We start from the raw sequence: 15183 nt of genomic DNA, 5'->3' as shown, positions 1-15183 counted from the left end.
CTGTAATGTACAGTGTGGTTGGGGGTGTGTGTAGTTGGTGAGGGGGTGCGGAGCGGCAGTACGTGTGTGTCTTTGTGTGTGTGTTGAGGAGGGGGTTTGCCAGCTCTCGCCTCGCTCCATTTGCTGTTAAAACCCAGCTAAAATGAAGACCACATGGGCGTTGTTTTGAAGCACCCTCATCATGGAGTTAAATCTAAATTTCCCCCGTGCCTTATCCTCCCCCTCCAATCTTTTTGATTTGAACTGTTCGAGCAGAACAGGCAAAACCAAATCGACCTCAAAATTTCCATTCGGAAAGGAAAAAAACGAAAACAGATGAGGGAAAAGAAAAACGAACGAAACAACAACATTTGCGAGTGCAGTGGACGGGACTGCTGTGCCAATTGTGTTATGCTTGGCATGCCTTGAAGTGCCTAATCTACAGGAGAAAAAAATATTAACCAAGCTCCGGCAGCCATGTGGTGTGGTTACCAGTTGTGTATGTATGAACCTTAGGAGATATTTCACATGGTTGTAATTTTCGTATTAAAGTAATAGGGCTCTATCAGTGTCTGAGATGCACAGATTGAGGGCTTTAGCCTTTGCAAGGGTGTTTTACAGTTACAGTATGGTCCAGGGGAATCTGTGTGGGTCTGTGTGCATAGTATCCACCTCATCCTAACGGTACAAATAATGGCACACTTCGTTTAGGGAGTGAGAAGAAAATAAGAGCCCTAGCACGTTTTTTCTATATTTCAGGGGCTGTATGTATCAAGCATCTCAGAGTAGGATTTTTTTACCCCCACCTTTATCTAACCAGTCCCATTGAGGTCAGAAGACCTCTACCTCAAGGGAGACCTGGCCAAGGTCTGCTGATCTAGGATTATGTCGTCGTCGTTGTCGTCCCTCGCATGTAATCTTATTTGTCGTGATCAGAAAGGCAAAACTCGTCCTAAATCAGCACTCCTACTCTGAGACGCTTTATGAATACAGGCTCGTCTACCTTCTCGGTTTCTTTTCATCAACTCAAAAAATAACCTGTTTATTTAGTCAGTCCTCAGCAAACTCAACGTCAATGTCCGTCAAGTGCCGACCCCCGTTGACACGCAGCAAATGACCAGCTCTTGACACGTGTCAACAGTGTTCCCAGAATCCCTTTTAGCTCCCAGCTCCATCCTCCCCTGAGTGGCCGTGTGTTTGTTGTGGTGACAGACCCTGTGAAGCTGAGCCTTCTCCCCTGAAGACCGTGGTGGGCCTGTTGATACAGTAACTCTCATGTTTAGCGCCTTCACATTTATCTCTCACCACTGGGGCTTAATTTTGGGCCTAGTTTTGTGTTTCCGTTAGATGGGTGGTCTGGTGTATAGGCTCAGACTGGGTCTCTCTCTATTTGCCCTAGCCACTACTCTAGACAGGATAGTTGAGCCCTGTGTATCTCTGACCTGAGTCCTTAATAAATCAAAACTCATAAAAAATACTATGGTATACAGTATTATGGTATAAATACTATACTATTCACTGTAGTTTTTTGCGGACTTTACTGTAATATTCACTGCAGTGTTTTTGCAGACATTAGTATTTAATGTAGTATACTTTAGTGTTTTACAGTTAACTATAGTAAAAGAGAACTGTAGTATATACTATAGTAATTAATGAAGGATTTTTTGCAGATTGTTTTTGCAGATTGTAGTATACTGTAGTATTGGTGTGTTTTTGAGGACTGTAGTATACTGTAGTATTTACTGTAGTGTGTCTCTTTTTGATATTTGATTACTTGAGTGGCATTATTTGCTTTCGGCCCATGCCATTAAAGTGTGTTTGACGTTACCATCGTCAGCACATTTAATGTACCCATAACAGAGATAAAGATTTAATGAGAGGTGCACTTAAATAAAAGAGAAAGAGAAGGGCATAGAGAGAGAAATGTGTTGGCGTTTCATAAGCTAAATCTCCTTTGAGTCTGTACGCACACACTCACAGAATTATCAGGATGTTCCCACAACCTGCTTTAAGTATTGTGGCTTTTCTTGTCCACTTCCAGATGAGGTTTCTCTCTTGGCCCGCCATTTGAGAGGAGAGGAAGGGGGATTAGAGGGAAATTGTGCTAGTCAGTGGGATTGACAGAGATGAGTGTGGAAGGACAGGAGTGTTGAAGTGGGGAGACTTCTCCCTCCCTGGTGGGGAGAGTATTGGCAGGCCTCACAGCCTCTTTGTTGGCAGCAAAACTGAACTGGGATCCAGTTCGCACCATCATAAACCTTCTAAAGAATAGAGACGGACCAGAGAGGAGATGGAGGAGAGAAAGGAAAGCAGATTCAAACTGTGTGGATACTCTACAAGTTCAGTGCCTGGTTTGAAGAGGCACGGTCCCACTTTTCAATGTTTATGTGCTTTATATAATCTAGTGTAAATGTTTGTGAAAACTATTGAGTGAATATGTTGTTTGGTTTGATCATGAATTCGGAATTGCAGTGATTACAGTGGAGCTGTTTAAAAATGATGGCACATAGACCTGTATATGAGCATCCCAGATAGCGCTTAAGAAACAACATTAATCTGTGGGGAATTTCAGTATTTCAGCATAGTATGGGAACCATAGTAAAACGTTGTCAGAACCTCCATGCGTGCTTGCTGGGATGGGTGCTGATCTGTTCAGAGAATGAGTGTGTATGAGGGTGTGTTTGAATTGAGTGTTCATGTACTAAATCCAGCACATATGTGTGTGTCTTTGGTGTGTGTCTGGTTTGTGTTTGGCGTGCGTGTGTGCGTCAGCGTGTGTGAGTGCTGCGATGATTGTTGCGTTGTGGTCTGAAGGCAGAGGGGCGAGGGGACTGACTGACAGGCGGATCAGGTAACCACTCATTACAGGAGGGGAAGACTCCTGGGCTCCAACAAACACACAGACACACATGTACGCACACACACACATATATAAAGGAAAAGGCCTCATGCACTACACTAGACCCTAGGCACAAATACACACAGATAGACATACTCACATATCCAGACACCTACACAAACACATATGCACAGACCAAATCCACACACTCCTTTAAATACATATAATCACGCACGCAGTGCTGCACACACACTTATTCTACTCTCTCTTTAACATAGCCTTTGTGTTTGTAGACCATTCCATGGAGAAAGAGCAGAAACATGATCTCACAGAGAATACTGGTTTCAGGGCTATTAGGAGGAATGCTCTGGGTACTCCTAAATGTGATGCTGTCCTGCCAGCTGAGGGCTCAGTTTCCCCCAGATGAGCGGAGCAGGGGTCAGTGACGCCTCTCAAAGGCCCATGGTTTCCTGCTTTGGGAGCACTGATAGGCCTCTATTACGTGCCACTGAAAAACCAAATGGGTCAGCAACAGAAATCACTCTCACCTTATCCATTCGGGAATTGTAGACATGAAAAAGAGAGTAGTTGGTGGACGTAATGGTACACTCTTAGAAAAAAAGGTTCTATATAGAACCAAAAAGGTTATATAGCTTGCTTCATATACGGAACACCTAAACGTTTTATATAGAGCTCTATTGTAGGGTTCTTTGACCAGAACCCTTCCCTGAACTAAATGGTTCCATATAGAACCATGTATGGTGCCATTTAGGAATTATGGCTACTACTAATGACATAGTAATATAACTATGAAAATCATATAATAAATAATGAAATAATACACAAAAGAATATCAACATACAGTACCAGTCAAGAGTATGGACACACCTACTCATTCAAGGTTTTATTTTTTATTTTTTTTATACTATTTTCAACATTGTATAATAGTAGTGAATACATCAAAACTATGAAATAACACATATGGAATCATGTATCCAACAAGTGCTGAGCATATGTGGGAACTCCTTCAAGACTAATGGAAAAGCATTCCAGGTGAAGCTGGTTGAGAGAATGCCAAGAGTGTGCAAAGCTGTCATCAAGGCAAAGGGTGGCTACCTTTAAGAATCTCAAATATAACATATATTTTGATTTGCCTAACACTTTAAATATATTTAACACTTTTTAGGTTACTACATGATTCCATACGTGTTATTTCATAGTTTTAATGTCTTCACTATTATTCTACAATGTAGAAAATAGTACAAAGAAAGAAAAACCCTGGAATGAGTAGGTGTGTCCAAACTTTTGACTGGTACTGTACTTCTGCCAAGTAAGCCTACTTTGCTGTTAACATTTAATTGGAAAGGTTTTGAGGAAAGTATTTCTGTCAACCTACAAGATGGTTATCACATCAACTGGCTACACATGAAGTGATAGACAAATGTGCAAACCACACAGACAGACAGGGGCAATATTGCTGGAAATTAATTGGCAGATATTGTGTTAGGTTTGGCTTTTTAAGCTAACAGTGGCTAACCAGGGGTGGGATATTGTCAAAGTAGCGTTGAATAGAATAGTAACTGGGAATTTGTCTGACACTCATGAGATTTGTTTATGACAGTTTGCGGTGGAATATGTGAAAGTTGCATGTACTTTCGGATTTGTTTGGCGAGCTACTCACATGTGGCCTGTAGGCTACTTGTAGCTCGCGATCGACCTCTTGAACAGGGCCGGACTGTACAACTAGCCATTTTTTCCTGACTAGGCGAAATCATGCACAGAGACAGGCTTCTCTAACAAAAGGAGTGGAGCAGCAGCAGCATCATGGATATACACGTCAATGCAAAAAAGCTAAAATAAACAAAAAGGCAGCTAGTTAGTTGTTATTTCAGAGTTTGACGTGACTGTGTTAGCTTTTGTTGGCGAGAAACAACGGGCCGTACAGGGGAGGTGTGCAGCGGACACTGTAGCTCCATAGATATCATAATGAATATTTTTATGGTATCCTCATTGTATGACAGGCGGAGCCGGTTGGACAACTTTTTTCACAGGGATGTGGGAAAAAACACACTTATTAGCCAAATTGTTATGTTTATCTGCTAAAATATTCCCGAAATTTAATAGGCTCATTTAGTCAACATGTTTAGTCAAATAGAGGAGCCACTTGTTACCCTAAGAGACAAATAAATGATACATAATACATAATAAGTAAATATGCACTCACAAGAATGTCTTAAATGATGGAGAAAAAAATGCATCAACCATCTAGCTGAGATCTGTAAAGCTTTCTCTTTCAATGTTGTTCCTCTAGACAGGACCGGGGAGAAAACACAACGGCTCTAAACAGGGTAGCCTCAAAATTCTTCCCTTGCAAACATTTTCAGATTAAAAGCAGTGAAAACTAAAATCCATGTTTCTGATAAGAATTCACTTTGTTATTGATGCATATTTCCTGTGGTTGAAATACTGACAGGGGATCAATCACTGTATAAGACACTGAAAAAAATGAATCTTACATATTGCTCCACTCTTTTTCTAGTCAAAAAATAACATTTGGTGTATCATTGTGTATCACCCCAGTTTTCTACTTTGCACATTCTTCCACTGCAAATCTACCATTCCAGTGTTTTTAATTGCTATATTGTATTTACTTCGCCACCGTGGCCTTTTTATTGCCTTTACCTCCCTTATCTCACCTCATTTGCTCACATTGTATATAGGCTTGTTTTTCTACTGTATTATTGACTGTATGTTTGTTTTTACTCCATGTGTAACTCTGTGCTGTTGTATGTGTCAAACAGCTTAGCTTTATCTTGGCCAGGTCGCAGTTGTAAATGATAACTTGTTCTCAACTTGCCTACCTGGTTAAACAAAGGTCAAATAAAATAAAATAAAAATGTAATGCAATAAATACTTAATTCTGCAGGAGTTCATTTCATATTAGGTTATGTGAGATGTTAAAGGACTGCCACTGTCCAGATTTCAGTTACAGTAGTATTCCATTTAACGCATCTCAAGTTCAGAGGTATCATTTTAGCTCTCTCATTAGGCATGGGTGGCAGGTAGCCTAGCGGTTAAGAACATTTGGCCAGTAACCCAAAGGTCGATGGTTTAAATGTATGTGCTGACTATGTGAAAAAACTTAACCCTAATTGCCTCTGTAAGTTGCTCTGGATAAGAGCGTCTGCTAAATGAGTCAAATGTAATGTAAATGCATAGTAATAGAAACATCATTTCAGTGTCAAATATTTAAGTTGGGATAGTAATAAACTCAAAGGTTTATTTGTTCTGAAGATACAGGATAGTTTACATAGCTTTATTAAATAGTAGCCATACATACATTAATGACAGTGTAGTATAATAGAATAAATACTTGTACAGCAGTGTGGGTGTAGAGACGTTCAAAGTAATGACCCGGGCCGTCGGCTGTGAGAGCTTATTTTTAGTAATAATACTTGTTCACGTCATATTTTACCACTTTACATTGTACAAAACAATTTTTAAAAAGTTGCTAGCGAAAGCCAGGATAATCACTTGTCACTTGAACATAACTGGCACATTCTTGTTTTTCTTACTTCCTGTTGCAAGGCATTCTGGTACTTGCAGTCAATGGCGTGGGATGGGCTGTGGTGTGTCACAGCGGTGTGCTGACTTTAGATCCAGCAAGTAGTCTCTTTGCCAGCTGTTCCACAAGTCTCTGCCTGTATGTAGTTACATCTACATGTAATTTCCTCGGTGTTGAGCATTGGGTGCTGAGGGTCAGCCACAAATGGCTTGGGCGGAAAAGAGGTTAGTCTTTTACCCACCTGAAAGTGTGTTGGTGTCAGGGGTTGTGGTTCATCCACATCATTGTGCACCAAGGTCAGAGGCCTAGAATTTAGGATCGCTTCAACCTGTGCACATCTCTTCAAAATTGAGCAAAGCTCTCCCAAGAACCTTTCTCAGGCATGTTTTCACTGACCTGACAAGTCTTTCCCAGAATCTGCCCCAACAGGCTGCTTGCTCAGCAATGAACCTCCAGTTGATGCCCCTTTCTGAGAAGAACGCCAAGAGTTGGGGCTCTTTGATTGCCTTCCACAGCTCTTTCAAGTCCTGATCAGCTCTTGATCGTTTTTGCATTGTCCAAACAGATTACCTTGCATAATCCTCTCCTTGGGATTCATCTTTTCAGAGCCAATAGGACTGTCTCTGTTGACTGATCTGAAACCAGTTCCAAATGCACTGCTCTGGTTACAGCACAAGTGAACAGTGCAACGTCACCTGTTCTTTCACTTAGAGCGTTCTTGCAAAATTCATACCTGTGTCTTCAAATGGTGGGGATTTATCATTCTGTATGTTGGTAAAGGCACAGTGACCTGCTGTCCGGCCATAGCTGGCTCTGTGAAAGGTTTAGAACAGTTTGACCTCTTGTAGGTAGGCCAGCTGGATTAGTTTTCCCTTCAATATGTGACTATGACTCTGGATTGGTCAAGGATTGGATCTCTCTCACTTGATTGCGATAAACTGTTTCCATTTCTGAGCTGAGCTGCAAAACCAACTACATTTTGATCTGTTTTTGTTCCATTTTCAGTGTGATCATCAGGTTGTTTGCTAATCCCGCTCCAATCACAGCTCCCATGAGCTCCAGGCGTGGCAGCATAACTTTCTTGAGTGGGGCTACCCTGGACTTGGATGTGGCTAGACCTGCCGTTGTTTCCCAGTCTTGTGATTCACCTTGCAGGTAAGCTACTGCACTGTGGGGCCTCCCGGGTGGCGCAGTGGTTAAGGGCGCTGTACTGCAGCGCCAGCTGTGCCATCAGAGTCCCTGGGTTCACGCCCAGGCTCTGTCGCAACCGGCCGCGACCGGGAGGTCCGTGGGGCGACGCACAATTGGCCTAGCGTCGTCCGGGTTAGGGAGGGCTTGGTCGGTAGGGATGCCCTTGTCTCATCGCGCACCAGCGACTCCTGTGGCGGGCCATGCGCGCTAACCAAGGTTGCCAGGTGCACGGTGTATCCTCCGACACATTGGTGCGGCTGGCTTCCGGGTTGGATGCGCGCTGTGTTAAGAAGAGGTGCTGGTTGGGTTGTGTATCGGAGGACGCATGACTTTCAACCTTCGTCTCTCCCGAGTCCGTACGGGAGTTGGAGCGATGAGAAAAGATAGTAGCTACTACAACCATTGGATACCACGAAATTGGGAAGAAAAAGGGGTAAAAAAAATAATAATAAAAAAAAAAGCTACTCCTTTCACCTGTGTCACAGAACACGTGTCAGTGTGTGGCTGTTCTGTGGCTGCATGTCTGTTCTGTTCCACCTTGGTATGGCGAGCTGGTGAGCTGAGGTAGTTGACATTCTCGTGTCAGATCAGGGGGTAACTCTTCATTCACTTGATCCTGATCAGGAAGCCAAGAAGGTCGAAGATGCGTGCAGCCGACTGCAGAACACTTCTCTTTGTGTTTTCCTTTTGCTTTAGAATGCTCAGTAGGGCTCCAACAAACACACAGACACACATGTACGCACACACACACATATATAAAGGAAAAGGCCTCATGCACTACACTAGACCCTAGGCACAAATACACACAGATAGACATACTCACATATCCAGACACCTACACAAACACATATGCACAGACCAAATCCACACACTCCTTTAAATACATATAATCACGCACGCAGTGCTGCACACACACTTATTCTACTCTCTCTTTAACATAGCCTTTGTGTTTGTAGACCATTCCATGGAGAAAGAGCAGAAACATGATCTCACAGAGAATACTGGTTTCAGGGCTATTAGGAGGAATGCTCTGGGTACTCCTAAATGTGATGCTGTCCTGCCAGCTGAGGGCTCAGTTTCCCCCAGATGAGCGGAGCAGGGGTCAGTGACGCCTCTCAAAGGCCCATGGTTTCCTGCTTTGGGAGCACTGATAGGCCTCCATTACGTGCCACTGAAAAACCAAATGGGTCAGCAACAGTTATCACTCTCACCTTATCCATTCGGGAATTGTAGACATGAAAAAGAGAGTAGTTGGTGGACGTAATGGTACACTCTTAGAAAAAAAGGTTCTATATAGAACCAAAAAGGTTATATAGCTTGCTTCATATACGGAACACCTAAACGTTTTATATAGAGCTCTATTGTAGGGTTCTTTGACCAGAACCCTTCCCTGAACTAAATGGTTCCATATAGAACCATGTATGGTGCCATTTAGGAATTATGGCTACTACTAATGACATAGTAATATAACTATGAAAATCATATAATAAATAATGAAATAATACACAAAAGAATATCAACATACAGTACCAGTCAAGAGTATGGACACACCTACTCATTCAAGGTTTTATTTTTTATTTTTTTATACTATTTTCAACATTGTATAATAGTAGTGAAGACATCAACTATGAAATAACACATATGGAATCATGTATCCAACAAGTGCTGAGCATATGTGGGAACTCCTTCAAGACTAATGGAAAAGCATTCCAGGTGAAGCTGGTTGAGAGAATGCCAAGAGTGTGCAAAGCTGTCATCAAGGCAAAGGGTGGCTACCTTTAAGAATCTCAAATATAACATATATTTTGATTTGCCTAACACTTTAAATATATTTAACACTTTTTAGGTTACTACATGATTCCATACGTGTTATTTCATAGTTTTAATGTCTTCACTATTATTCTACAATGTAGAAAATAGTACAAAGAAAGAAAAACCCTGGAATGAGTAGGTGTGTCCAAACTTTTGACTGGTACTGTACTTCTGCCAAGTAAGCCTACTTTGCTGTTAACATTTAATTGGAAAGGTTTTGAGGAAAGTATTTCTGTCAACCCACAAGATGGTTATCACATCAACTGGCTACACATGAAGTGATAGACAAATGTGCAAACCACACAGACAGACAGGGGCAATATTGCTGGAAATTAATTGGCAGATATTGTGTTAGGTTTGGCTTTTTAAGCTAACAGTGGCTAACCAGGGGTGGGATATTGTCAAAGTAGCGTTGAATAGAATAGTAACTGGGAATTTGTCTGACACTCATGAGATTTGTTTATGACAGTTTGCGGTGGAATATGTGAAAGTTGCATGTACTTTCGGATTTGTTTGGCGAGCTACTCACATGTGGCCTGTAGGCTACTTGTAGCTCGCGATCGACCTCTTGAACAGGGCCGGACTGTACAACTAGCCATTTTTTCCTGACTAGGCGAAATCATGCACAGAGACAGGCTTCTCTAACAAAAGGAGTGGAGCAGCAGCAGCATCATGGATATACACGTCAATGCAAAAAAGCTAAAATAAACAAAAAGGCAGCTAGTTAGTTGTTATTTCAGAGTTTGACGTGACTGTGTTAGCTTTTGTTGGCGAGAAACAACGGGCCGTACAGGGGAGGTGTGCAGCGGACACTGTAGCTCCATAGATATCATAATGAATATTTTTATGGTATCCTCATTGTATGACAGGCGGAGCCGGTTGGACAACTTTTTTCACAGGGATGTGGGAAAAAACACACTTATTAGCCAAATTGTTATGTTTATCTGCTAAAATATTCCCGAAATTTAATAGGCTCATTTAGTCAACATGTTTAGTCAAATAGAGGAGCCACTTGTTACCCTAAGAGACAAATAAATGATACATAATACATAATAAGTAAATATGCACTCACAAGAATGTCTTAAATGATGGAGAAAAAAATGCATCAACCATCTAGCTGAGATCTGTAAAGCTTTCTCTTTCAATGTTGTTCCTCTAGACAGGACCGGGGAGAAAACACAACGGCTCTAAACAGGGTAGCCTCAAAATTCTTCCCTTGCAAACATTTTCAGATTAAAAGCAGTGAAAACTAAAATCCATGTTTCTGATAAGAATTCACTTTGTTATTGATGCATATTTCCTGTGGTTGAAATACTGACAGGGGATCAATCACTGTATAAGACACTGAAAAAAATGAATCTTACATATTGCTCCACTCTTTTTCTAGTCAAAAAATAACATTTGGTGTATCATTGTGTATCACCCCAGTTTTCTACTTTGCACATTCTTCCACTGCAAATCTACCATTCCAGTGTTTTTAATTGCTATATTGTATTTACTTCGCCACCGTGGCCTTTTTATTGCCTTTACCTCCCTTATCTCACCTCATTTGCTCACATTGTATATAGGCTTGTTTTTCTACTGTATTATTGACTGTATGTTTGTTTTTACTCCATGTGTAACTCTGTGCTGTTGTATGTGTCAAACAGCTTAGCTTTATCTTGGCCAGGTCGCAGTTGTAAATGATAACTTGTTCTCAACTTGCCTACCTGGTTAAACAAAGGTCAAATAAAATAAAATAAAAATGTAATGCAATAAATACTTAATTCTGCAGGAGTTCATTTCATATTAGGTTATGTGAGATGTTAAAGGACTGCCACTGTCCAGATTTCAGTTACAGTAGTATTCCATTTAACGCATCTCAAGTTCAGAGGTATCATTTTAGCTCTCTCATTAGGCATGGGTGGCAGGTAGCCTAGCGGTTAAGAACATTTGGCCAGTAACCCAAAGGTCGATGGTTTAAATGTATGTGCTGACTATGTGAAAAAACTTAACCCTAATTGCCTCTGTAAGTTGCTCTGGATAAGAGCGTCTGCTAAATGAGTCAAATGTAATGTAAATGCATAGTAATAGAAACATCATTTCAGTGTCAAATATTTAAGTTGGGATAGTAATAAACTCAAAGGTTTATTTGTTCTGAAGATACAGGATAGTTTACATAGCTTTATTAAATAGTAGCCATACATACATTAATGACAGTGTAGTATAATAGAATAAATACTTGTACAGCAGTGTGGGTGTAGAGACGTTCAAAGTAATGACCCGGGCCGTCGGCTGTGAGAGCTTATTTTTAGTAATAATACTTGTTCACGTCATATTTTACCACTTTACATTGTACAAAACAATTTTTAAAAAGTTGCTAGCGAAAGCCAGGATAATCACTTGTCACTTGAACATAACTGGCACATTCTTGTTTTTCTTACTTCCTGTTGCAAGGCATTCTGGTACTTGCAGTCAATGGCGTGGGATGGGCTGTGGTGTGTCACAGCGGTGTGCTGACTTTAGATCCAGCAAGTAGTCTCTTTGCCAGCTGTTCCACAAGTCTCTGCCTGTATGTAGTTACATCTACATGTAATTTCCTCGGTGTTGAGCATTGGGTGCTGAGGGTCAGCCACAAATGGCTTGGGCGGAAAAGAGGTTAGTCTTTTACCCACCTGAAAGTGTGTTGGTGTCAGGGGTTGTGGTTCATCCACATCATTGTGCACCAAGGTCAGAGGCCTAGAATTTAGGATCGCTTCAACCTGTGCACATCTCTTCAAAATTGAGCAAAGCTCTCCCAAGAACCTTTCTCAGGCATGTTTTCACTGACCTGACAAGTCTTTCCCAGAATCTGCCCCAACAGGCTGCTTGCTCAGCAATGAACCTCCAGTTGATGCCCCTTTCTGAGAAGAACGCCAAGAGTTGGGGCTCTTTGATTGCCTTCCACAGCTCTTTCAAGTCCTGATCAGCTCTTGATCGTTTTTGCATTGTCCAAACAGATTACCTTGCATAATCCTCTCCTTGGGATTCATCTTTTCAGAGCCAATAGGACTGTCTCTGTTGACTGATCTGAAACCAGTTCCAAATGCACTGCTCTGGTTACAGCACAAGTGAACAGTGCAACGTCACCTGTTCTTTCACTTAGAGCGTTCTTGCAAAATTCATACCTGTGTCTTCAAATGGTGGGGATTTATCATTCTGTATGTTGGTAAAGGCACAGTGACCTGCTGTCCGGCCATAGCTGGCTCTGTGAAAGGTTTAGAACAGTTTGACCTCTTGTAGGTAGGCCAGCTGGATTAGTTTTCCCTTCAATATGTGACTATGACTCTGGATTGGTCAAGGATTGGATCTCTCTCACTTGATTGCGATAAACTGTTTCCATTTCTGAGCTGAGCTGCAAAACCAACTACATTTTGATCTGTTTTTGTTCCATTTTCAGTGTGATCATCAGGTTGTTTGCTAATCCCGCTCCAATCACAGCTCCCATGAGCTCCAGGCGTGGCAGCATAACTTTCTTGAGTGGGGCTACCCTGGACTTGGATGTGGCTAGACCTGCCGTTGTTTCCCAGTCTTGTGATTCACCTTGCAGGTAAGCTACTGCACTGTGGGGCCTCCCGGGTGGCGCAGTGGTTAAGGGCGCTGTACTGCAGCGCCAGCTGTGCCATCAGAGTCCCTGGGTTCACGCCCAGGCTCTGTCGCAACCGGCCGCGACCGGGAGGTCCGTGGGGCGACGCACAATTGGCCTAGCGTCGTCCGGGTTAGGGAGGGCTTGGTCGGTAGGGATGCCCTTGTCTCATCGCGCACCAGCGACTCCTGTGGCGGGCCATGCGCGCTAACCAAGGTTGCCAGGTGCACGGTGTATCCTCCGACACATTGGTGCGGCTGGCTTCCGGGTTGGATGCGCGCTGTGTTAAGAAGAGGTGCTGGTTGGGTTGTGTATCGGAGGACGCATGACTTTCAACCTTCGTCTCTCCCGAGTCCGTACGGGAGTTGGAGCGATGAGAAAAGATAGTAGCTACTACAACCATTGGATACCACGAAATTGGGAAGAAAAAGGGGTAAAAAAAATAATAATAAAAAAAAAAGCTACTCCTTTCACCTGTGTCACAGAACACGTGTCAGTGTGTGGCTGTTCTGTGGCTGCATGTCTGTTCTGTTCCACCTTGGTATGGCGAGCTGGTGAGCTGAGGTAGTTGACATTCTCGTGTCAGATCAGGGGGTAACTCTTCATTCACTTGATCCTGATCAGGAAGCCAAGAAGGTCGAAGATGCGTGCAGCCGACTGCAGAACACTTCTCTTTGTGTTTTCCTTTTGCTTTAGAATGCTCAGTAGGTCAAACACAAAGTCATCTGTTCCGAGTCTTCACACTAAACTTTCAGCACTAATTCAGCACTAAACTTTCAGCACTAATTCTTGTGTTTTTAGCGCCAACGGATCAGTTGTTGTACTCTCCTCCCATTTTGTTTTCATTTCAGGAGAGTTGGTCATCCAACTGGAGGTTCATGCCTCCAGTCGACAGCATTTGCTTTGGAGTTGTTGTCACAAAGTAAGCCTCTTCAACATCGCGTGAATTTGCGTGAATAATGAAGTTATCTACATAGAGTGACTCGATGTCTCTACAACTTCTGATTGTTCTGTGTCATATTGTTTAAGGTGCTTCCTGATTGTAGTTGTGAGCAAGAATGGACTTGGGGAAGCTCGGAATACCACTCTGTTCATCCTCAGCACTTGCAGGTCCTCTTTATTTTCTCCCCTTGGTGGGCCTGTGAGCCACAGAAATCTCACTGCGTCTCTGTCTCTCTCTGCAGGAAAGCCTTCTTGATGTCTGCCATGAATGCGATCTCATGTAGTCTGAACTTTATCAGAAAGTTAAGCAGATCCAGATTCAGGTTTGGTCCTGTGAGTAGACAGTCATTGAGGGATGGACAGCCATTCTTCATGGGATGAGGCATCGAACACCACTCTCAGTTTTGTCGTCACATTGTCCTCTCAGAGTACTGCATGGTGAAGTAAGTAGTATTTCACGCTGTCTGCACTTGATGCGTTGTCCTTGGGCACGTCCTCTACCATATCTTGTTGTAAGTAGTCCTCTACTACTTCATTGTATCTGCAGTACAACGTCACATCCTTCTTCAGTCTTTTCTTCAGAACTTCAAACCGTTTCTATATGTTCTTGGAGTTCTGGCATTTCTTGTTTCCATGGCAACTCCATGTGGTATTGTCCATCTTTGAAGGTGGTTCTTCTCTCAAACCTCTGTAGAGCCTTGTTTTCCTTTGGGTTCTGTGTTTTCTCACTTGTGATAGCCAGAGACTCAAGCTTCCAGAATCATTGCAGTTGTTTGGAGACTAGTGTGTCTTCATCAAGTGGGATGGACATGCATGTTGCCTCGTGACACTCGACCATCCAAAGGTGCTCTCTAAAGCAACTAGCATCTCTTAGTCTCTCTTAGGACAGAGAGTTCGGGATCATTGTCATCCCCTGGAAAGTCCCTTTCTATTGATCTCATGTTGAATCTGCTCACCAAGAACCTTCATCACAGCTGTGCACACTTGTGGGGTTTCAATTGCCTCTATTTCAATTATCTGCTGTTTGTCCCAGACATTCACCAAGATGACTTTCACTGTGTTGTGTTGGGCTGTGTTGGGCTGTGTTGTGTTGTGACGAGTGAGTGCCTCTTGTCTGATTACTGGTAGCTTCAGGCCCTTCACAAGGTGTTCATGTACAAAGCTTCTCAGACTGCCTCCTAGTAAGCAACGAGCTATCTTCCTGCCCAATGGGCCTTCTACCCATGCCTTTGCCGTTTGTAGCAACACAGT

The sequence above is a fragment of the Oncorhynchus clarkii genome, chromosome 23 (assembly GCF_045791955.1).
Source record: "Oncorhynchus clarkii lewisi isolate Uvic-CL-2024 chromosome 23, UVic_Ocla_1.0, whole genome shotgun sequence".
NCBI lineage: Eukaryota > Metazoa > Chordata > Actinopteri > Salmoniformes > Salmonidae > Oncorhynchus > Oncorhynchus clarkii.
The sequence above is the reverse complement of the archived record's forward strand: the minus strand, read 5'-3'. Positions refer to the sequence as shown.